Source organism: Rhinolophus sinicus, linkage group LG05 (genome assembly GCF_036562045.2).
Source record: "Rhinolophus sinicus isolate RSC01 linkage group LG05, ASM3656204v1, whole genome shotgun sequence".
NCBI classification, from domain to species: domain Eukaryota; kingdom Metazoa; phylum Chordata; class Mammalia; order Chiroptera; family Rhinolophidae; genus Rhinolophus; species Rhinolophus sinicus.
The window spans coordinates 18,416,252-18,439,989 of record NC_133755.1 but is presented as its reverse complement, the minus strand read 5'-3'; the positions used below and the strand labels follow the sequence as shown (position 1 = coordinate 18,439,989).

The 23,738-nt window shown below is 42.2% G+C and overlaps 1 protein-coding gene across 1 annotated transcript in view; it reads right to left on the bottom strand.

The window, feature by feature from the left end:
• BABAM2 (BRISC and BRCA1 A complex member 2) overlaps nucleotides 1-23,738 on the bottom strand; it is a 367,400-nt gene that overhangs the window by 142,141 nt on the left and 201,521 nt on the right. The gene's annotated exons all lie outside the window — the stretch shown is intronic.

The following is a 23,738-nucleotide window of genomic DNA, read 5'->3' as shown; positions in this document are numbered from 1 at the left end:
GAGGGGTGGGTGAAAGAGGGAGAGGTTGGTAAAGGGGTACAAACTTATGCTATAAAGCTGAGTAAATTCTGACGGTCTAAGTGTAACATGGTGACCGTACGTGATAACATTGTACTGAATAAATGAAATTTGCTAAGAGTAGAACTTCCTGGGGCCGGCCCGGTGGCTCAGGCAGTTGGAGCTCGTGCTCCTAATGCCAAAGGCTGCTGGTTCAATTCCCACATGGGCCAGTGGGCTCTCAACCACAGGGTTGCCAGTTTGATTCCTCAACGCCCACAAGGGATGGTGGGCTGCACCCCCTGCAACTAAGATTGAACACGGCACCTTGAGCTGAGCTGCCGCTGAGCTCCCGGATGGCTCAGTTGGTTGGAGCGTGTCCTCTCAACCACAAGGTTGCTAGTTCGACTCCCACAAGAGATGGTGGGCTGCCCCCTCTGCAACTAACGACAGCAACTGTACCTGGAGCTGAGCTGTGCCCTCCACACCTAAGACTGAAAGGACAACAACTTGACTTGGAAAAAGTCCTGGAAGTACACACTGTTCCCTAATAAAGTCCTGTTCCCCTTCCCCAGTTAAAAAAAAAAAAGTAGAACTTCCTATCTTCCATACCCCAACTTTCTGGGCGATTTTGGGTGAGTTTTTTTTCTTTTTCTAGTCTCACGTATCTTGTCCTGTAAAACAAAGGGACCTGATGATATAATCGTCAAGGTCCCTTCTAGAAAGTTCTTTTTTTTTTTTTTTTTAACATCCTCTGACTTTATAAATGATTGAAAAATAAAGAAGGCCAGGGAAAGGGAAGGCCAATGAAGAAGCCAGAAGGAATATGAGATTTACAGCACAGAATGCTAATAAGAAAAATGATGGTGTTTTCCAGCTAAATACCTCTAGTTATTAAAGGCATTAATTAAAACAACCCAAAATGGTTGTTTCCACTCAGGATATACCCTGAAATGCCAAAATAGCTACCACCCTACTACCACCACCACTTCCTCATACCTCCAAATCACAAATGTTTCCTTTGAAATATTCTCTTTTCTCCAAGTTGAATGTGTCATTATCCCGGAGAAGTGTCTAAACTAAACTTTCATATCCAGCTTCAGGTTTTAAATCAATAAAATGAGGAACTTAACACTGACCTCTCCTGACAGGGTGTTGCATACTATGTGTAATAAGGTACTTTAAGGCTTTCAGTTTAAAAACACTTGAGAAATACAAAGTATCATTATGTTAATTACTATTATTACAAGGCTCCAGAGCTTAGTCTATAGTCTAATGTCTAATGTACTAAGTAGTCCTCTATGACCCAGGAAGGTGATTTTCAAGCATCATGGGACGGTCCCTTGCCCTCCTCCACCTCCAAAGTGCCACACACAATGGGTCGAGGGTCCAGTGACTATGGTTTTGAGACTATTGTTGGAGTCTAATCTTCTCTGTGACATTCCTGAATACCAGAAAAAGTATGACCCAACTCCTTCTTAGTATTCTTCACAGAATTCAAATCAAAGAGAGACCAAAAATGGCCAAAAATCATGTATGTCCTGGAAAAAGTTAGGTAATAAATCCCCAATAAGTAAGTGCTGAGCCACGTTCAAGGCAGAGATTCTCAGATGTGCGCACACACAACCACCCAGGACGCTTTTTAAAATGCAGGTTTCTGAGCCCTCGCAATTCTGATTTGTAGCTACAGGATGGATTCAAGGAATCTATCCTATTAAGTTCCAAGGCTGGTGCAGGGGATATGCTGGCCACATTTGAGAAGCATTGCTTTGGGGTTCCAGAAAGCCATTGAAGAAAACAGCAAGATTCTGATTCAACACGCTGAGCAAAGATTTAGAGGTCTCAAAGAGAGCAGCACAAAGTGGAACGTACTAATGTCCTTTTAGTCTCCATTGAATAGGAACTTAAGTAGCTACGATTCGAACTAATTCTAAAGTCTTAACCAAAAGAAAAAGCTGAATTGAGAAACTGTTGGAAAAATGCAATATCAAGAAATCCACATGTACATGAACAGAATAAAACAGAAGAAAAGCCTTTTGGATACCAAACAGGATTGTTAGACACTTTGTAGTTTCAAATACACCAACCAGCAGCTCAGAAAACAGGTGTGACAAACAATGGGCCAATTTAATACCCATTGAAAGGAAAAGTATGAGCAAAATAACCATTTGCAAATACGCCCCTGTAGAGAGGAGCATCCAAGAAACAGGATCCCAAATCCTAACGTGTCTTAAATGCTAAAGTCATGGGGAAGAAAAAAACAACTCCAAGTGAAATGTTAGGAGGTGTTAATGTATCAGTGTTAACCAGTGTTAACCGCTAAGAATAACACACAAAACTGCTCAAGTGATTACTGGAAAAGCTTTTATTACAAAGACAAGTAGGGGTAGGCGAGATGTAGCCAAACAAAGCAGATAGTGGCTTTGCAGACAACAGACGATCTACACACTCCCATCCCCCACGTAAATTACCAGCTGCACTGTTGGCAAGGAAGAGCAGGGAAACTTTATGTAAAACTCCTGGTGTGGCCAAGTCAACTGGATCTGTGGAGTTCAATTCCCAGTAGCTGGTGACTACTTTAAGACTCAGCTCAAATTGCACCTCTTTTGTGAAGCCTTCCCTTCCTTACGCCGAGCAAGAGAAACTTATTAGTGACCGCTGTATCCTGGTATCATACTGTTTTTACAAGCCCAAATACCGATATTTCTGTTGTTGTAATAGCATGATCTCAGAGTGGGTGAGCAGCTCCATTCATCCTGGGCTCTCTCCAATGGTTTGTTCTCTCCACTTCCTCCCCCACCCCTTATCCTGCCTCCCCAACTGCTCTCCCAACCACCTTCACTTTGTAAAGCAGGTGAGGCCTCCCAGCTCAGGCAATGTCCCCTTCCCTTGCCCAAACCAAAATAGGCCTAGGCTAGACTTGGGGGAGGGGCTAGATCCCCTGAAGTTGAGGGACCTCTTTCCTGGGGAAGGGCTGGCCTAGAAAGAAATCAGAGCTAGTATGGAGGCCACTGTCCAGAGCTGAGAAGTGCCCAGTAAGCAGTGGGGGTCCTGACAGCGCTCCACTTGGGGAAGCCCCTGAAATGTGATGCCCTCTGGCATACACACTACCCTGCTGTTCCAGGGTGCCAGGGCAGAGGGCTGGGGTCAAAGCCCTCACCGGTCCACGGATCTTCATTCTAAATGGTTTAAAACAAGAGGTTTAGACCTTTAAGAGGCAGGTTGCTAAATGTAAATGTGGATCCTTTGGGCACAGAGAAGAGTGACGCTGTGGGCAGTTTGTTACAGCTCAAATGCCTCCGGAAAACAGCTACTCAGAGAGTTTACTCTTATATATTCTAACACGACAGATTCAGCTGGATTACTCCTTCCAGAATCATTCTTTTTAAAATAAAAATAGCCCCTGGACAGATTAGGTTTATCACTTATTTGCAGTGCTGTGTAATAATCTGGTCGTCACACCATGCCAACCTGCCCATTCTCTGATGAGGTGTTCGGTGCCCATGAAAAGTGAGGAAATCTGTGTGTGAAGACCACCGATACCGAAAGGGGTCTCATCTCCTAACAAAGGCCTGGAACCTCTTCTCTCCAAGAGAAGATTTGAACTGATTTTCTACTTTGGGAAATCCAGGAGAAGATTAAACAGCAAATGTTAAACATTTTAGGTTAAGGGAGGGAACAAATTGTATCAAAGTATAAGTATATTGATCTTGCTCTAAATTATAGTTTTTCTCATATTTATTACATAGAAATATTAGAAATTAGTTCTGAGCTTTAGATCACTGTTTAAGATTTATTATAGAAAAGCTGTGTAATGGAGTTACTCCATGCCTCAAGAGCAGCTGACCTGCCTGGAGCATGTAGGAAGAAACAAAGCATCACAAGTCATCAGCTAGTGTCAGTGAAAAGAGCTGCAGCCCCTGTCCCAGAGAAATTTCAAAACCTCATATACATTTACTTTAGATCCTACAAAGCAAAACCAAAATCATAGGCACCTTTACAGACCTCGACACTTTTCACTAATCATTCACTAATCAAGGACTGTCTTACCCACAAATTTGATTAGAACACCCTATTTGCCTTAAGAGTCAGACCTCTAGGAGCTGTTAACGCTGTGTTACCTTTCAATAACTCTAATTGGCAAGGTTGTGAAGTAGCAAGACCTTTTTCATCATTCTCACTGTCTTGTTTTCTAAAGATTATTTTCCTACTAACATGATAAAGAAATTTCTATGGATGGTAATAGAACTGCAGTTGCTGGGAGAGTCATCCAGTTCAGTCAGTCCCCATGTTTTACAGGTGGGAACTGGAACCCAGAGAGGGGAGCTGACTTACAACTCATGGTCACACAGCTAGAGATAGACACCAGGGCCAGAACCCAGTACTCCTTCCTGCCTTCTGGGCTGGTTCTCTCTCCTCGGGTCTCACTGCCTTTCCAAGAAGCTTTCTCACTGCTCAGCAGGGCTGATGCCTATGAACAGGCCCTTCTTTAACAGCCACTAAAACACTTAGAGATTACACTCAGTCAGTTTACCTTAGTTCAGCTTAGTTTACCTAAGTTACAAGTTCAAACTTACATCAGAGCATATATTAATAGATCCATGATCTTTTGGGGAAAGAGAAAGGAGTGAGTTCGCTCCTTTCTGGTGGTTGTCAGGAAAAAAGAAATGGCTGTACTCCAGTTTTCCTCCTTCCCCATGATATCACCACATGTCCGAGGCATTCTTTTGTTTCTTATTATCAGCCCTGCAAACAGCGCTCTTTGCCCAAGAGGAAGGTGTGTGTGATAGTAGATAGAATACGAGCCTTGGAATCACAGAAGGCTAGATTTTAGTATTCCCTACTTTTTACTTGCAGTGTAACTTACTTAGCTTGTCTGAACTACAGTTTCACATGTAAAATATGAAACATCACCTCCTACGTAGGATTTTTGCAAGGATGAAATACGGTCATATATTTAAAGCACCTAGTACAGTGTCTGGTTCATATGAGCTCCTTCAAGAAATTAGGTCCCTTTTGCTCTCGTCTGCTGTTATTGTTGAGATTTTAGACAAGTAATTTAACTAGTTAACCTCTCCTGTGTAATGGAAGATAATATATGCTTCTGATGAAAAGAAACTATATAAAAATACTATTATTAACCGTCAAGATGAGTACCTAAAGGCATTAACTCACTTTGTAAAATATGCAAAGGTACCAATTCACTGATAAATATGCTATGGCAGGAGCTTGTCCTAAGGTGCCAATTTGCTGATGTCAGAGGGCCAAAGTGCCCAGGACACTGCCTACAGCAGCCGGAGAGGGAAGCTGAGTTCTCTACTAGAGATGCTGAGCACTGAAGTGAACACCCAAAGTGCTCTAACGGCGAGCAGAGCTAAGGAAGCAGCCACATACAGCCGGCAGTTGCTGTCGTGGGAAGAGCACGCAAACACGGGTCCCGCAAGGCCAGTGATCCCGCTCCAGACCTGCCGGGAGAGGTTCTGAGAGTTGGGAAAATCCTGTAAGTATTGATTTTTAACTCTGGAAAATAGGGATGACAATACCTGTCCTATCTAGCTTGCAAAAATAATAGTGGCGAACATACAAGGTCAGACAATTAAGTTTGCGAACTCATCCTAGAAAAAGTGCTATGTACCTCATTGCTGAATGTCACTACGATCACCTTCAAAGTCCTCCCCTTGGGAAGCTATGCACTGATGCCAGCACCTAGTCCACCCTTCAAAGCAATTTTGGAACTCTTTTTTGGAATGGCCATCAGAGCTGTCGTCGTATTACCCTTGATGTCCTGAATGTCATCAAAATGTCTTCCTTTCAATATTTTCTTTATCTTTGGGTAAAGAAAGAAGTCATTGGGGGCCAGATCAGGTGAGTAGGGAGGGTGTTCCAATACAGTTATTTGTTTACTGGCTAAAAACTCCCTCATGGACAGTGCCGTGTGAGCTGGTGCATTGTCATGATGCGAGAGCCATGAATTGTTGGAGAAAAGTTCATGTTGTCTTTTTCCCGCAGCCTTTTCAGCACTTCCAAATAGTAAACTTGGTTAACTGTTTGTCCAGTTGGTACAAATTCATAATGAATCATCCCTCTGATATCAAAAAAGTTAGCCATATGGGTCCAACAAGTTTGAGAACTTAATTGTCAGACCTCATATTGTCAGACCTCAAAATAGGAAGTGCAATATAAACGTAAAGTTAAATTATTGTTACTAAGCCAGCACACAAAAATAGGAAATAAAGACTAAAATAAGGACGCCCCACAGGGTGATGAGAAGACAGGAGAATAGAAGCCATCACCCTACTAGGAAGACACCAAATGAAGATTCGAAGGAATTCCCACAGAAGGGTGCTCGGCAGACCGACTGTAACCCACCAGGCCAAGGGACAGGGCAGGTGATAAACAGGCACAATCAACATTTAAGCTATACTCAGCTTAATTTCAAAACAGACAATAAAAACACAACAACAATAACGCTGTTATCATTCCTGTCGTTAGAACAGGACACTGAGCCTAGTGTTCTCTCAATTCCGACCTTTACTGTAATGGGAGACGTAAGTGCCTTGCCATCAGTAAGAACCTAGATCACGGGGTAATACATTTTTGTGGACAGGCCCACGTCCAGTTTGAGCTGGTCGGCTTTCTCTGGGTGACACAGGGTCCACACAGACGACTTACGGAGATGATAGTTTATTGCCAGGACACTTGATAACATAAGAAAGGCAGGAAAGTACTCCATCTGCTCTGTGTTCACTCTGGCTCCAGTTCTCCTGGCTCTGGGATGGAGAGGTTGCTTCATAAACAGTGAGGGGATGTTGCTTACCACTTGTCTGGACAGCAATCCAGACCTGAGTGATGGCTCAGCTGTTGTTTGCCCTGCACTTATGCTTCGTAGGGAGAAGATATGCCTGGGTTTTAGGGGCCTCCTGGTATGTGGACTTCTGCTGGGTGAACTGAGCCTACCCAGTCTGCTGTGGCTGGATCACTGCTGGCTCCCTGCGCCCCTCAACAAGGCAAGCCGTACAACCGACAGCCACTGAAGAAAAAGAGTTGGGTTCTGTCCCTCAAAATGTGGTGACATACATGGCAAGCAGTATGATTTGATGGAATCCTTCAGTACATCCAGTTTCCTTGGTAACCTAACTATGTGCTGAATGGTTTCCATGGCAAAACATATCCCAGAGTCCAAATAATCAACATACACATACAATTTGAAATGTAACTTATTAGTGGGGGGCTGCCCACATTTGAAATAATTAGTATGCTTTAAAAACAGTCCTGGTAACCTTATTGTAGCACTAAAGCAGATGCCTTGGTGCTGCCCGATTCAAGGGCACTGCGACAGGGAAGGGCCAGGGAAGAGGAGAGCCAAAGCTCAAGTGTGCCAGCCTGAGCTACGTGACACTGTTGCCACACTATCCTATCTTCCAAGAGACAAGAGCCTGATGTGAAACAGGCCAGACTACCAGCATACGAGTAACATACTTATGGGGCTGCTAGAAAGCTCTTCTAAGACCAGGAATAAGATTCTCACATCAACAACCTGAAAAGGTGTTCAGTTTATAATCTGGAACTGAAAGGAAAAGCAGTTATTACTTTCTTCCCCAATGGAGGTGACAGCATCCCCTTAGAGGGCATATGGAGATGTGTGGGGACATATCAAGTGGTCTCAATTACTGAGGGGTTCTTCACATAGCAGGCAGCGGCCACCGATGTTAAATGTCCTGCACTGCACAGGACAGTGCCACGCAATAAAATAAGTACACAATGTGTTATATTACCAGAAGAATCTCCTAATGGGAACAATTATCAAGTTTTGATGTATTTCTTGCCATTTGTCCTTTTTTCTTTAAAAATAAAAGATACAAAGGAAGGGGGCAAAACACATCTAAATGATATTTTTTAAATTCTTAATCTATTTAATAAGGGTGTTACATCACAGATGTGAACTTAAGCAAATGATATAAAAGAAAGTTAAAAATGATTTGTTAAAATGAAGAAGGAAGCAATTTTAATTTCTAAGAGAGAACAGGACTCCAAAAACACATGGGAGCGGAGGCTCCACCAGCTTGGGCAGGGATACCTGCCCCAGGGCCTTTGCATTCAGAACCCCTTGGCCCAAGGTGAGGATCTACTCCCAGGCTCTCTTCTCACCTGCACTAACTGAGACTCTCTAGTTGTCTTGCACAGGAGCAGTTAGTGATTATGCAGAGGACAGTCATTAAGTGCAAAATCCCTCCTTTTAGATTTCCAGAAAGGCTCCAGATGTTTAGGTCTGGGATGAGCAGATCCTCGGATCCTACTCTCTTCTGCTGCCAGTCCCATTTGGGGTCCAAGCCAACCTGCTGAAATCAGAAGACTGCTTAGCCTAAGGATTCCTTTGGGAGTCCCGAACATCGTTAAATATGAACTGAAGGAAAAGCCCACATTGGCTTTTCTTAAAACTCATACAAATACTGGGAAATGTAATCCATGTTAGAGTTCTCAGGATTAGGATCTAAGCCAGGGTGGAAATGGATTCACTAGGGGCTGAAGTCTTCCTAGGCCTTCTGGTTCTGATGGAAAGACCAGGTCAGCCTTCAGATCTGAGAGGCTGAGTCGTACCCAGTTACTCAACAGTTGCAACCACTCCACAGCCCAGTCTCCCATGGATGGGGTATCTGTGCATATTTTACTAGTAATTCTGTGAAGCGCTTGTTCATGCTTTCTGTCCATTTTTCTATAAGATTTTTTTTTTTTTGCCATTTCTTATTCAAGTTCTTTAATTTGGGATATGAATGCTGTGACAGTTATTTTAGGTTTATCATTTATATATTTAAATGTTATGAAACTAAGAAATGGCAATTTGGATCTTCAGTCAGGGACATGTATGGTCTAATGTAGGAAATGCTGAATATACACATGGGAAAACTTTAAAATATGGTTACAGTAGAAAGTAGATAGAAATACTAGCCAAAAGGAACTCCAACAAGTGGCTGACTTCGGAGGACACCATCAAGAAAATGACAACCCATGGAATGGGAGAAAATATTTGCCAAATCATGTATCTGATAAGGGTCTAGTATTCAAAATATATAAAGAACTCTTAAAAATAACCCAATTTAAAAATGGGCAGAAGATCTGAGTAGACATTCCTCCAAGGGATCTGAAAACATATGTCCACATAAAAACTTGTAACATGAATGCTCACAGCAGCATTATTCATAATAGATAAAAACTGAAAACAATCCAAACGCCCATTAACTGATGAATGGATAAATAAAATGACATATTCATACAACAGAGTATTACTCATCAATAAAAAGGGATGAAGTGCTAGTACACAATAAAACATAGATGAATCTTGAAAATATTATGCTACATGAAAGAAGTCAGTCACAAAAGAGCACATCTGACTCCATTTATATGAAATGTCCAGAACATTCAAATGCACAGACACAGAAAGTAGGTTAGTGGTTGCGGCCCAAGGTGGGGTGGGGGGGGTTGGGGGGGGAGTAGGAGGAAGCAGGGAGTGATTGCTAATAAGTATGGAGCTCTTTTATGGGGTGATGAATGTACTAAAATTGGGGTGACGGCTGCACAGTGCTGTAAATATACTCAAAAACACTGAATTGTATACTCTAAATAGGAGAACTGTATAGTACGTAAATCATATCTCAGTAAAGCTGTTATTAAAACAAATAAAAGAATAGTAGGTAAAGTAATGAAGGAGAGGAAAAGAATGACAATACCCTGAAATCAGGGGGACAAATTCAGGTCTCAGCCACAGTGCTGAGAGGAAGGGTAAGTGTCATTAAGAAGTGGGCAGAAAACTTATACTGTGCTTCCCCGAAAATAAGACCTAGCCAGACAATCAGCTCTAATGCGTCTTTGGGAACAAAAATTAATATAAGACCCAGTCTTATTTTACTATACTATAAGACCAGGTCTTATGTATGAGATATGATCTGTGATATGATATGACATAATATTATAATATAATATAACATACTGGGTTTTGTATTAATGTTTGCTCCAAATGATGCATTAGAGCTGATTTGTCTGGCTAGGTCTTATTTTCGGGGAAACATGGTCAGAGGCAGTCAAAGGAAGAGAGAGGTGGTGTAGAAAGCCAGGACACCAGCAAGGGAAAGGCTGCCAAGTACCTGGAGGATACAAGGGTCCACATCACGACAGCAGGCTTGCGATCAAGCAAGAGCAGTGTGGGCTAGAGACGAGCGCAGGCAGGGCGTACGCGTAGCTCTTCCTACCTGACCCCATCTTTCTCCTTTATTCAGTTCTGTCCAACGCTCTCCCAGTGACTCACACATTGAGTGAGCACAAGAATGATGGGATTGTTAAAAGCACAGGTTTCAGAACCCGCTCCCAGACCTTACACTCAGAACGTGTGTGGCCTCAGGAATCCAGTTGTAACCAAGTTCCAGCTCACAGTGACGCAGGGCTTCGGAAGCACAGCAACACTGCTGGTCTGCGGCCCCTCCAGTGAGGCATCAGGCAGCATGTAAGAGCAAAGGTTTTGGAAGACAACGGCTCTGGGTTTGAATCCTGTTGCTGCCACACACTGCTTGGCCTCTGACAATGAACCGCTCTGTGCTTCAGCATCACATCCCTGTGTGCAGCCAAGATCCAGTTACTCCTATTGTGCAGATCGAGTCAAACCACGTGTGTAACATGTTCAGCACGGCCTGTCCCGTCTCGGCCAGAGCTCGGTGGCTGCTGCACTGCCCTTGTCTCCGAGTCCTGTCCCTGGCCCGCTTACCCACTGCAGTGGCCAGTGGCCATCTCACTGGTATTGCAGCAAGAAACTTCAGAGAAGGGGTTCTTCATTCAGGGTTCCTAAAGGGTCTGGGTTTAGAAATAGGGAAGTCTGTGAATCCTCTAAAGAAATTATCACGAGATTCTCAAAGTTGGAGTGGAGTTATGAGCCCCCCAAAGTCAAGAGCTGCTCCCTTACAGAAATCTTCAGTTCATTTCTGTGCCTCATTTCAGAGGTCTGTTCTTCCATTTCCCCCACACGCTTACCTGATGGAATTCAGGTGACTGGTATTACCTAAGGTCCCGGAGCACAGCGTCTGGAGGGCCATTTGCAAAAACTGGGGTCCCTGAACATTTCAAGAGGAGGACGACGATGTTGATTGGGATGACAGCAGTAGCAGTAAGAACAGCAACTTACCATCTATCAGGTGTGTATGACGTGCCAGGCACGATGCTAAATGCTTTACACACCTTCTCTGATTCGATTCTGACAAAAACTCTACGAGGATTATAGATGAAGAAATCGAGTTATAGAGATTAAGTGACATACACTAGGTCACATCACCAGAGGATGGCAGTCGGGCCTCAATACCAAATCTGTTACTGCAAAGCACTGCTCTTAACCAGTGTCTGCCTTTGTATTTCATAGACTTTCCCACCACGGGAGGCACAGGTGGGCCAGGGCGGAGGCTGAAGTGGCTGTCGAGAGCACAGGTGAAGATTCTGCTTCTGGCTGAGCAACTTTATCTCCCAGGGTCTGAGAATTTGGGCAAAAGACAGAACTGGGCTTTGTGTCCTGTTGATCTTTGAGAGATGTTCGTCTTTGGAACTAAAATGTTCAGGGGACCCAGCCAATAAGGCCATAAAAATCAGCCCCAAAATGTAAATATGCAAAACTGCTCAGATCAACAAAGTCTATGAGGAAACAGAACTAAGAGATATTTGTTCATGGAATGAAAAGTAGAAATGAGATGAAAGACACAAATGGAGAAACACACTTTCAACATGGTACCAAGTGGAGCGTTCCGGCCTTCCTTCCTAAGGGAGGACAGGAAGTAGATGGTGAACTGGAGAGACTCTAAAAGCAAGGTGGCTGTACAGCACACATAGCCTCTGCAAATACCAGCGGCTCTGAGTTTGGGGGTGAGATGGGACTTGGGTAATAACGGGAGAGTACAGAAAGGTCCAAGATTTTATTTCCATTTCTAATTGCTCTGCATGATCTAGGCACAACAACTCTTATATATACTGATAGAAAACAGTTCAAGGGTATGAATGAAGACTATTTCTAAAGCTTAGCACAGGTACAAATAGATTCTTGAGGGTCCTAAAGGACAATGATAGAAGATTGGTGGTTCTCCACTGGGAATAACTTTGCGTCCCCCAGCATCTTTTGCCCAGGGGACACTATAGACATTGTTGATTGTCATGACTGGGGTGTTGATGGGTGCTACTGACATCTAGTGTGTAGAAGCCAGGGATGCTGCTAAACATCCTTCGAAACAGGACAGCCCCCAGCAAAAAAGAATTATCCAGCCCAACATGTCAATAGTGCCGGCTGAGAAACCCTGCAGCACTTCAGGACAGTACTTAGACAGTTACCAAATGTTCAGAAGCCACACAGAGAACAGCATTTATTATATGCAGAACACAGGTTCCACCAAAAAGTGCGTAAGTCATCAAATATCCAGTACATTTATTCTAATCTTTTCAATTTTTTTATGAGTTAATTTTAATTTCATAATGAAAAGGCCTAGATTCACCCTGAAAAAAGTGAAAACATGACCAATAGGCTAAAGTTCCCTTTGATCTCTACCCTCAATCCTGTTAAGAGTCAAACCACCTAGATTCAAACGGTAGTACCACCACCTATGAGGATGTGATTCATGCAAGAGGCTGACCCTCTGTGAATTTCAGTGTCACCATCTGTAAGATGGGGACAATAGTAACAGCAAACATTGCAGGCATGTTGTGAGGAGCACATGAGTTCATGGGCATAGAGTACTTAAAACATGTGACATACGTGCTCATTAAGTGTTAACTATTATTAGTATCCAGTACACACATACACACCCACATATTCCTTTGTAGAAAATACACACTATGGTTGTGATGTTTAATTTTTTTACATTAAAATGCATGATTCTGCTCGTTTTTCTGATAGTTGTTCTTTCTCTTCAATTCAGAAATCCTTCCACATGAGTACATAGAAATCTACCTACTTCTTCTTTACTGCTGTATTCGATGCAACGTATATGAAGTAATTTCCCTACCAATGACCATTTCAACTGTTTCTACCATTTGGACTCTCAACATTAGATTCTCCACTGACTAAGACCAAACAGGGCCAAGTTTATCTGTATTTTTAAGAAAGACTATGTGAAATGTAAATGAACAGGCAGACGTTGGTGAATAACCCTAACACAGTGGAAATAATAAAGACCAATACCAAAACAAATAATATCTACAAAAAAATATTTTGAAGGGTTTCCTCACTGTATGAACAGAAAAATCTGAAATTTTAAAATGATAATAATATGCTCTATAATCTGTTTTTCCCCCCCAAGGAATTATATATGGCATTATAGTTAATGAATCCTTGAAAGCTTTCAAAATAATTTTATTTGGCTTTAATGTACATATTAGATTGAGCATGTTAAATTCTAACAAAGTTAAAGTTAGGAAAAATGTACTAGATCAGAAGAGAAAATGAAAACGTGGAAATGTTATCACCCTTTGGTCATAAACACTTTTTCTCAGAGAAACATGGCTATAAAATCTGTTCCAGAAGGAAAACCTGGCACAAAACAAACCAATCTTACATCATACTTTTTAAAGATTGGGGTGGAGTAGGGAGGGAGGGAGGGATTACAAAGTGGGAGGGGGAAGTTCTTGCATGTAGAGGGAAAAAAAGGTTGTCAGTAAAATGAATTTTCCACTGATGTATAACTTCTTCAAATTAATGGTTTGGTTTAGCTGAAATTTGGCAAGGTAGCCGATTTTAGTCTTTTTCAAGAAGGACCTCTATTTTGTTGAAGCTGTCCGCAAAAGGTACTGTTCACAGACGGGGTGTTCATTCCCTGTTATGGTCCTACTTACAAAATTATGTTAACTTGTCATTTATTTGTTTTCAACCAAAGGCTACTCCATTCATTAAAGTCATTAGTGCTGCTAGTGAAAGACAGCGTGTCTGAATTTTAACAAGTACAGAAAAACTCTGATATAATTATTAGCCTTGTATTATGAGAATCAAAATCAGACATACCAGAATCAAATTATATGCTTTTTAATCAAAGTTCACACAGTAAAACCTGACAACACTGGTGTCAGACCTTTCCTCCAACAACAGTGAAGGGTTTCTACTTTGTACATTGAGAGCCTTAGTCATCACCTACCTACCGCGAACACTAGTAATCAAGAGCCATGCCGCTACTTTTGGTACTAAATAATTACCCTTTGAAACTGTGGTGTGGACATAACAAACCAGATACTTTTTTAGGGAGAAGCATGAGGTAGAACGACTTTATTTTTAAAACACAACTGACAGGTCCCCCTATCCACACCCACACTCTGCTCTGAAAACTAAGTGAAAAATATTACATTAATGTGACCAATTAACAGATCACTATGTAGATAAAAACATACTGAGAAACATGAGAAAACAGTGGTACATCTGAGAGCGAGGGGCCCTGGAGAAGGAAGTGCTGAGAACCACGTGAGTTTCATGGGGGTCAAGGCTCAAACACAAGAGGAAAGCTCCAAAGGGTTCGTTTCAATACCCTAGATCCTTACTCCTTCTGGAATTCCTCTGTCCCCACTGGGAGCTAAATTAAGAAACCGAGGTATTTGTGTTGGGTAGAGAGGAGGGAAAGTGGCAGAGCTCTTCGTGGATCTGTCACTCCACTATGAGACAAAACAGTAAGGTTAAAAACTGCCTCCTAACATAGTAATTATGTTAGCTATTTCGAGAGTAAGAAAGTTAAAATGTGCTCTTATTTAAGCAAATATCAATAAATATAAACAACAAAATTCTTAGAAAAATGGCCATCTTTTATACATCCCTTGTAACAAATGTTCCCAATCTGTTGGCTTCATGACACTACAGGGCCTTAGGCTTGATATAATAGGCTTTCTCATTATTGGACATCAAGCCTCTGAATAAATGTTGTGTGTGAGCTATATCACATATATAAAATATACGTATGCATCACACACCCAGATGTGTATATACACATATCCACACACGTACAGCACAAGTGTATATATACAGAGGGTGCCAAAAAAATGTACACATATTTTAAGAAATGAAAAAACTGTATTAAAATTGTAATAATATATACCTCGATAACAAAAGGGAAATACAAGTCACATTTGACTTTTGCAATTACACATTCCTACCATAATTCAATTCAACTTCGAAAAGTCATACATAGATAACTTCTCTTAAAATGTGTATACAGTTTTTGGCACCGCAGTATATCCATGTTTCAAGTATACATACTGTTGTGATTAATCAAATACAAGTCCATTTAAAAGGCATTTCATTCACCATTTATTAACATTAAATGCTAAAAAGTATTATTACTTCTACGTATATAGGTCTGTGAAATGTTTTTTTAAATGTATTCTTTACCCAAAGAAAACTCACTCTTTGTGATGCACAGTTCTAAGCGTTTTGACAAGTGCACAGTTGTACAGCCACCACCTCAACCATGACACAGAACAATTCCATCATCCCAAACAACCTCCGTGTTGCCTCTTTGCAGTCAAGCCCTCCTTCCACCCTCATGTGAAAGGTTTTGACATTGAAACAGGTCCTCACATTTGAAAGGGGTGGGAAGAACTGCCTCAGTGTTGGTGACCATCTGTTTCATAATCTTATGCCACATTAGTTTCCACCTCCACCCAGCGTTTGACAAAAAGGACTAAAGGGGAAGGTAACTGAAACTACAGGACAGGAGGAAACCAAGACCTGGAGGAGTTCAAACTTCAAGACAGTAGGAAGAAGAAAAAAAAAAGCTAGAATTTGATGATAAGCTACATATAGGTAGTAAAAAAAAGAAAAAAAAAAAATATACCTGGAAAGTACAGGGAAAAGCTCTGAGTTAGATAAAGCTGATGAGTGATCATCTATGAGGAAAGGTAATGAACTTTGTTTCCAAGCAAGAGAACGATGTGATCAGATTGGTTTTAGAAAGCCCACCTGGCCTGCAGTACGGCAACCAGATGGAAGTGGGGAAAGAGTGGATGCAGAGTCCAGCTGAAATAATGGGCTAGTAGCTCAGATAAGTTACCTCAAAGAACAGAGGTTTACTAAAAAAACCACCAGAACAGAAAAGAGTCCCAACAGCTACAAAGTAGACCACCACCGGAATACCGTCCAGAGCGCATCTATAATCACAGTCAATCCCCGCAGAAAACTGGACCCATCAACACACAGCGCAGAAGAACATCTCGCAGTATGGCCGAGTGGAAACTCTAGAGTGCTCCTGCTACAAAACGTGTTGGAATAAAAGATTGCAAACAAATATAGCTCCAGCTCTAAAAAATGAAGAATCCCCAGAAGTTCCTGTCCCTGGTCCACCACCCGTGGTCCAAGCATGTGGGATGCATGGCACACAGAGACGGTGAAGGTGGTGGGCACGGAGGCTTTGCCGACAGGACTGTGTCCGTGCAGCTTTCTCACCTGTCCAGTAAAGAGGCACTTAGAGCGTCTAAGCAAGGGAGTACCAGGGATCGAGCTCAGCTTTCCAAAGATTAATCTGGCAAAGAGTAAGAGACATAGAGGCTTGAAATGGGGCTGGGGAAAGGTGAGGAGATGAATGTGAGCGATACTGTGGAGGCAAAATCAACGGACAGTTGTTTAGACGAGGGCAACAACGCCAAGAGGAAGGTCAAAAATAGGATGCCTACGTTTCATGGCTGGAGTCCCTGGAATGGTGATAAAAATAAAGAACAAAGGAGAAAAGCAGATTTAGGGGAAGAGGAGATGGGCAGTGTTGGAGGGTAACTTACACTGCGATATTAAATTTGAAGCTTCAGTGATTTTTCTAGCATGAGATACTACAGAAGGTATTAAAATGGCAGAATGAAATCTACAACAAGCATCCTTAAATGAGGTTTATGAATTGGCTTCAGGGCAGGGTGTGCTACTCTCAAGACTGTATTTAAACTTTCTGTGTCTGTCCATTTTTCTTGGGGCAAAGTCGATGGCTCTCATCAGATTTTTAAAGAGTTCTGTCTCAATCTGCCGTTCCTTTAAACATAATGTGTCAACTTAGGATACTTTTAATCTATGGTGTTCTGCACTTTCAGAGGATGTGTCTAGCCATCAGTTTCTTTTTACTTAGCCTATGTGAGATTCACTGTACTTCCTGTATCTGAGGATTGGTGCCTTCCATCAGTTCTGGAATATTCCAGGCCACTTTCTCTTCCACTGTATAATTTCTTTGCTCTAACACAGCCTAGTGTTTTTGTTAACTACCACTCTTCATCGCAGACCTTCCACTGAGGAGGATTTTCCTACTTGAGAATAAATAGAAGTGGACGCTGACTGCACACAGCAGTATGGGAAAGCTCCGTGTCCAGAGCTCTGCTGTTGCGACAATGTTACACTGCAAGTCACGAACTTCTCATCTTCCTTACAGAAAAACTGCACAAAACTCTTGAGATGTTTAGCAGAAAACTGCCAGGTCTGATTTTTAAAATGAAAACACATTACATCTTATAGTTCTAAGGTAATCATTACGCTGTAGAGAGGAAAAGAGCATTTAAGAGAGAACAAGGCACAGAGCTGCCCAAAGACACAAAATAAATCTGAGACAGAGCTTAAGGGTCAAACGAGTTTAAGAAAATTGTACCAGTGAGATTTTAGTTATCAGGAACTTGTATGTATCTTCTTTTTAAATGTATATTTCCTGCCCAAAAGCAAAGCTAGATTAAAAAAAAAAAAAAAAGAAACATCGATATATCACTAACTTAGGCGTCTGGGGAGGTAGGAGTTCTATGCCAGAATGTTTCCAAAAATATGGTATTTGGGGGCTGATTGATTTTCTCCCCAAACTAAATTCCGTTCTGGTTCTTTTTTGTAATGTTTCAAAGTGCAGGCTGAGCTCTTAATCTTTTGGGAGGCACAGGCAACACAAAAGGCCAAACTTGCTAATGAAAACTTGCTGAACTTACTTTTCAGAATTCCATTCTAAGTCACGAAGAACCCCTTTGGCCCTGCTCCCAGACTAATAAAACCAACATCTCAAGTCCCCAGAGGCTAAGATAGCTGCTCCACTAAAACCAATACACATCTTCTCCTGACAGCTGGTTGTCTTAGCATACTCAGGAGTGTATATTTATCAAAGCGGGGGGGTGGGGGGAGAACCCTCCAGGAGCACAATATTTATTATAGGATTATCTCAGTGACTCAAGTAAACATGAATAAGGCTAAATTAAACTATGTTTACTATGATGTTCTATTACTTAAACCCTGATAAAATCACCCCAAGAGATGTGGGGTCTCATTTCTTGAGACAATTAATGTAGGTTAAAAAAAATAATGCAAGAATTATCTTTTTTTTCCAAATCTATCTGTGTTTAACTATACAATTTTTCTAATTATTCTAAAAAACATCTTTTGAGCATCTAAAATGAAAATCTTCCATCCTGTTCAATGCTGAGTTCAGTATTAAATTTAAATAAAATCATAAAATACTGAATTTGCTCACCGCTTTATAAAAGCCTATTTCGTCTGATTTATCTGAATTTAATATCCACAATCTCATTAAACCTCACTCATACTTCTAAACAGCGTTATCTTAATTTCAGCTCCCCATACCCTTTCCCTAGGCCCTTCAGTCAAGTTTCAGGTTACCTTGGCTTTGCAGATTATAGGCTACCCAATGTCCCAAGTGACCAGGGCTGGGGCCAGGCACAGGTGGCGCAAAGCAGGGGGCAGGGAGGCTGGACAGGCCACAACAGGAGTAGATGAGAGGGTACATGAGGTCAGAATCAGACTTACCCCCTTCAGGATTCAGGTGATCAACCGCGCCCATGAAATAAAGCTCCACCTCTCAGAAACACCACCAGGAGTCCACAGAGAAGCAAGTCTGCGGCCAGCCACACGGCACAGCAAGGAACGCCGACTGTGGAGACCATGTGCTTTGTAGGCACAAGGATCTAACAGATTCAAACTTCCTTCCCCACCAGGGAGTCCAATCAGTGGGGGGTGCGGCTGAGCTCGGGCAGGACCCAAGGACAGAGCCAGTTTGGCAGGAGATGGGCTGTGGCTCATCACCCCTCATCTGAGGGAAACAGAGACCACCCTAAGGAGTTCACAGTCCACGGCAACAACAGAGGCACAGACATAGGGGGGAAAGTACAGTCTGGTTGGGGACGCAGGTGCTAGTGGCCAGGAAAAGGTCCAAGGAGGAGGAGGTGACTGAGGAGATCTAAGAGGACAGACGGCACTGTGACAGAGCCTCTGGGAGAGGGAAATAAATGCAATGTTCTGGTGTAAGAGGCAGCCCAAGCACAGAAGTGGAAGTGAGAAAACACAAGGTGTATTCACAGGATATCACCAACAACCCCAGTCTGGCCCAACAGGATACATCCAGAGCCCAGCCTGGGGAGAAGGGTCAGCTGGGACTGGCAGGTTGAGAGACGTGCACTTAACTCAGCTGGTAAGAGGGGGCACGATGATGCCGAGCAAGGAAAGGATGTTACACAACCGGAACTTAGCTCAGGAAGACAGTGACAGCTCTGTGTGAGAACTAAAATAGGAAGAAGAGTGAAAAGGCCACCAGGAGACATGGCAACTGAAGGACTGAACTAGGAAATGACGGTAGGCATGACAAGAATGAGAGAGACTGTGCAGAGAGGATTTATTTCTAGTACAAAACAATAGGTTGGCTAACGTCTTCGAGCTATGGCACCTGGGCACTTAAGAAAGTGAGAGGGTCATGAATACAAACAGGTTGTGAAGACGAACATTAGTTTATTGGAGGAATGATGAGTTTCGTTTCAGACACTTTGAATTTGAGATGTCAACGGAACACACACAGAGACAGGACTATTAAGTGGCTAGAAACACTAATCTGTAAACAGGGAGAAAAGTTAGGACTAGAAATGGGGGTCTGGGGGTCCTCCACAACAGCGTAAGGCCACGGAAGAGCTCTAGGAATGGAGTCATGGGAAACAGAATTTAGCATAATTTAATGGGTTGAAAAGGGATGTAGAGGCAGCAAAGGAGACCAGGAAGGGTCTACAAATTCCAGGGTATAGAGGGAAAAAGATGTATTTGAAACACGGCTAGGAATAGTATCGTGAGGCTCAGATGGGATGGTAAAGTGAAGAGCAACTTAAACATCTTAAAGTACGTACTACCGCAGACAAATGCATTTGCATTATGGTTACAATACGTGTCTAATCTCTACAAAAGCCACATGACATTGGAAGAGCCAGGCTTCCCCAAACCTTCCAAAGTCCCCTCTTCACCAAATCAAATGGAAATATGATCTGCTCCTCCCTTGAACTCTTAACAGTACTTAGTAAGTCTTTTCTTAGGTATTTATATGACTTAATACGTTTATATCACTGAGCATCAACCATGTGCCAAACACTGCAGGGGGGACTTCCATGTTTCCCCCCTTGGGGTAGATAAAACCAAAATTTAAGATTTACCCCCCTTTACAGAAGATGAAACGAGGCTCCAAAAGGTTAAGTATCTTGAGCAAGTTGCCAACTAATTAAGTAGAGGAACAGAGGGCTTATGACGCCAAGTCTTATCGTGCCTTTTCTACTAAAACTCAAGTCGGAGCTTGCCGTATTTGTTATTTCCCTTACTATCTTACCAGCAAATTAGGGGCACAAGCCATGTCCCATTTAGCTCGCTGTCCTCTGAAGCACCCAGCAAGGGGCCTTAAACTTGGTCAACTCCCATTGTGTTTCCATTGCCTGAAAGAAGGAAAGCACGTATTTGCAGGCACACAGGCCTCGCTAATGAGAGCGGTCGTGGGTTGGTAAGCTTTGAGTACTTATTTCTAAGGCAGACTTTAACTTAACAACAAAAAGTTCTAAAAACAAATTCTGTACTTGTGAAAAGATGCCACCTGGCCCGCCTCGGGCTGAAGGCCTCTTTCTATGCACCGAGTGGGAACAGCGCAGGGAACGACAAGCTGGTTTTCGTCAAACCATCAGCACAGACTGGCTCACGCCAAAAAAAGGGCCCACACCTTTCGGCAGGGAGAACTGTCAGACTCTGCTGCCCATTTAGCCTCTGGTGTCACTGCTGGAACTGCCAACAGTCTGGGAAGGAGGGATAGGTAGAGAGTGTTTACTGCCAGCTCTGATGATGTCATCTTACAATTCCAGCTCTTCTGCCAGGAAAATAAGGCAACTGGTTTGGAAACTAGCTTTTTCCCCCCTCCCCTAATATTCAACCAATGTCAGTTTTGCATAACTGACCACTAGGTTTTGTTCGCATACCTCACCTTTTTTTTAAAATGAACAGAAACAAATTCAACTGATTTGAGTTCTTTGGGAAAAAAATGTATAGAGCCTGAAATACGTATATTTCATAAATGTCCCTTGTGTGAGAACAGCAAGTTCTCAGAAGCATTTACTTTGCAAGCCACGTACAGACCCAGTGGGGGACCAGGGAACAACACGCATCTAAACACCAGGAAGGATGCAGTCATGTGTTCCAGCGCTGCCAGAAACACCAGACAACTTTCCAGGACCCCGGGTAAACAGAGAGACTTCTGAAGTGGAGCTTCATTTCAGAGCTTCAGAAATTATAATACACTGGGGAGTTTTCTACCCAGTGTCTCTGACAGATGTTCCCTTTTGTGGATTGTCTAATTTGGGGACATTTGGTATCCATGTCCCTTGAAATCTTTAAGTACAACACATTGATCCCTTTTCCTACATGCGATGGCAAGAGTCCAAGCAGACTTTTTCTGTTTCTGAGACTTGCTAATGTAAGCATAACATCCCTGCCCACTGCATGGAATAGCTGGGGCAGAGAGTGATTAGCTGGCCTGAAATGGGGAATCTCCCAGGTTCACGATCCCGTTCCGTGCCCATGGAGAGCAGATGAGGAGAACACAAGCATTTTCTTGTCAGTTTTTTCCTAATATGGAATCACACTATTGGTCTCACTTGGGTCTCTGCCTTCAAATCCACAGCATGGGGCTCAGGACTTCCTAGAAAGAGCCACAGCATAAGTCAAAAAGAGTACAAGCCTCAGCTAGGGCAAGCGCCTGGCATTGGATTGGGCGGGTCCCCATGGGATGCTTTTCCCATGACTCCTGAAAAAAGCTGTCCAAGTCTGAGTCTATAATCAATGCCTGGATAGCTACGAGTTGATAGGAGAGTATGAAACACAGAACAGAAACAAGAGCCTAACACAATATCAGTAAGAGTCCCAACCCCTCTTCACTCACTTCTTAGTATCTTAGTATCTTTCTTATAACCTTGGCCTTGCTGAAATGACATTACTTCTGTTCTATACTCTGAACTCTGCAAGAGTTAACCAAAGATATTAATAACTTTAGCAAATATGTAAGCCCTTCGAAAGTCATACCACAATTTGACCACTTTCCATTTTAACCTTTCTCTAAAACCTCATTTGTACAACTTCTACTTAAGGATGTAAGAACTTTTGGTAGGTTTTTTGTTTTTTCCTGTATTACAAATACAGTTCTACTAAGTGAAGTTTTATCAACCAGGAAAAATGTAATACCTCTTGTGCAGCATTTTCAAATTTTCTTGTGAGAATTACTTATTGACCTAGACTACTGCCAATCAAGCTACTGTTTATTAAAGGAACAAAAGGACTTGTTCATTGCCCTTGGGCAGCTTGCAATTTAGTAAAAGATGAAAAAAAGATGCACATCACTCAGTAAATCTATGGTGAGCAGATTAGGAAAGTGATACACATTCACTATTCTAAGAGTTCAGGAGAAAACCAGACTAACTGTGCTCAGGGAAAACGGCTGGTAGAGATGACAGTTGAATAAAACCTTAGAAAATGTACAATATTTCAACAGGAAGAGAGCATGAGAGAAGGGTGCTTTACGTGAGGTAACAGCTTGAGCAAAAGCACAGGAGCAAAAGAGTCACTGAGATTTTCAAGTGACAGAGTCTGGTGAAGGACAGGCTACGGGAGCGAAAATAAGAAACTGATCAGGACAGGCGCGCGGTGGCCAGTTCTCAACACAAACTGAATGTGGAGGAAAATGTAGAAAGCTCAATTTTGGAAATAGGAAATAACTTTCACAATACATCCTGAGCTAATAATTGTTTACATCAGGTCTTAGATTTTCAGGGGGAAAAATATTTTATGAGCAAGTTTATTTGTAAACTAGATGCAGTAACTTCAAAGAAAAATAATGTGGGAACTCGGAAAATTGATTTCGGAGCTGGCGAATTCTTGGCTGCAGCTTAACTAACATATTCTTAGTACCTACATCTTGGGATTGTTTCATTAATATCTCTCCTTTTGCGTCACCAAAATATCTTCCTAATTTAACTGTGCAGAGTGGCACTCTAGAGCTAGTATTTGTCACTCATTTACCCATCTTGTCTTCTTCTGCCCCACGTGTTCTGCTCACCATCATTCACTCATTTACTCACTCATTCTTTTTCTATGAACTATATCAATAATAACAGCATGAACAGCTACGACTCGCTATAATGGCAGGCCCTGCAATGAACACTTCGTGAACAATATTTAATATAATCCTCAAAACAATACTATGAAGTAGGTATTATTATTCCTAGTTTACAGATGAGAAAACAAGTTCAAAGACATTAACTGTTTCACTCACTGGTAAGTGGCAGAGCCTGGGTCTACGCCAGATGTGTGTGACCCCAGAACCGTGCCTGTTACCACTTCCCTGTACTGTCTCCAGCGCTCTTTGACCTCTTACTGAGATGGGGTAGTACTTTCAATTAAACATTAAAACATTCGTTGAGCACCTGCTACTGTCAAATGCTGT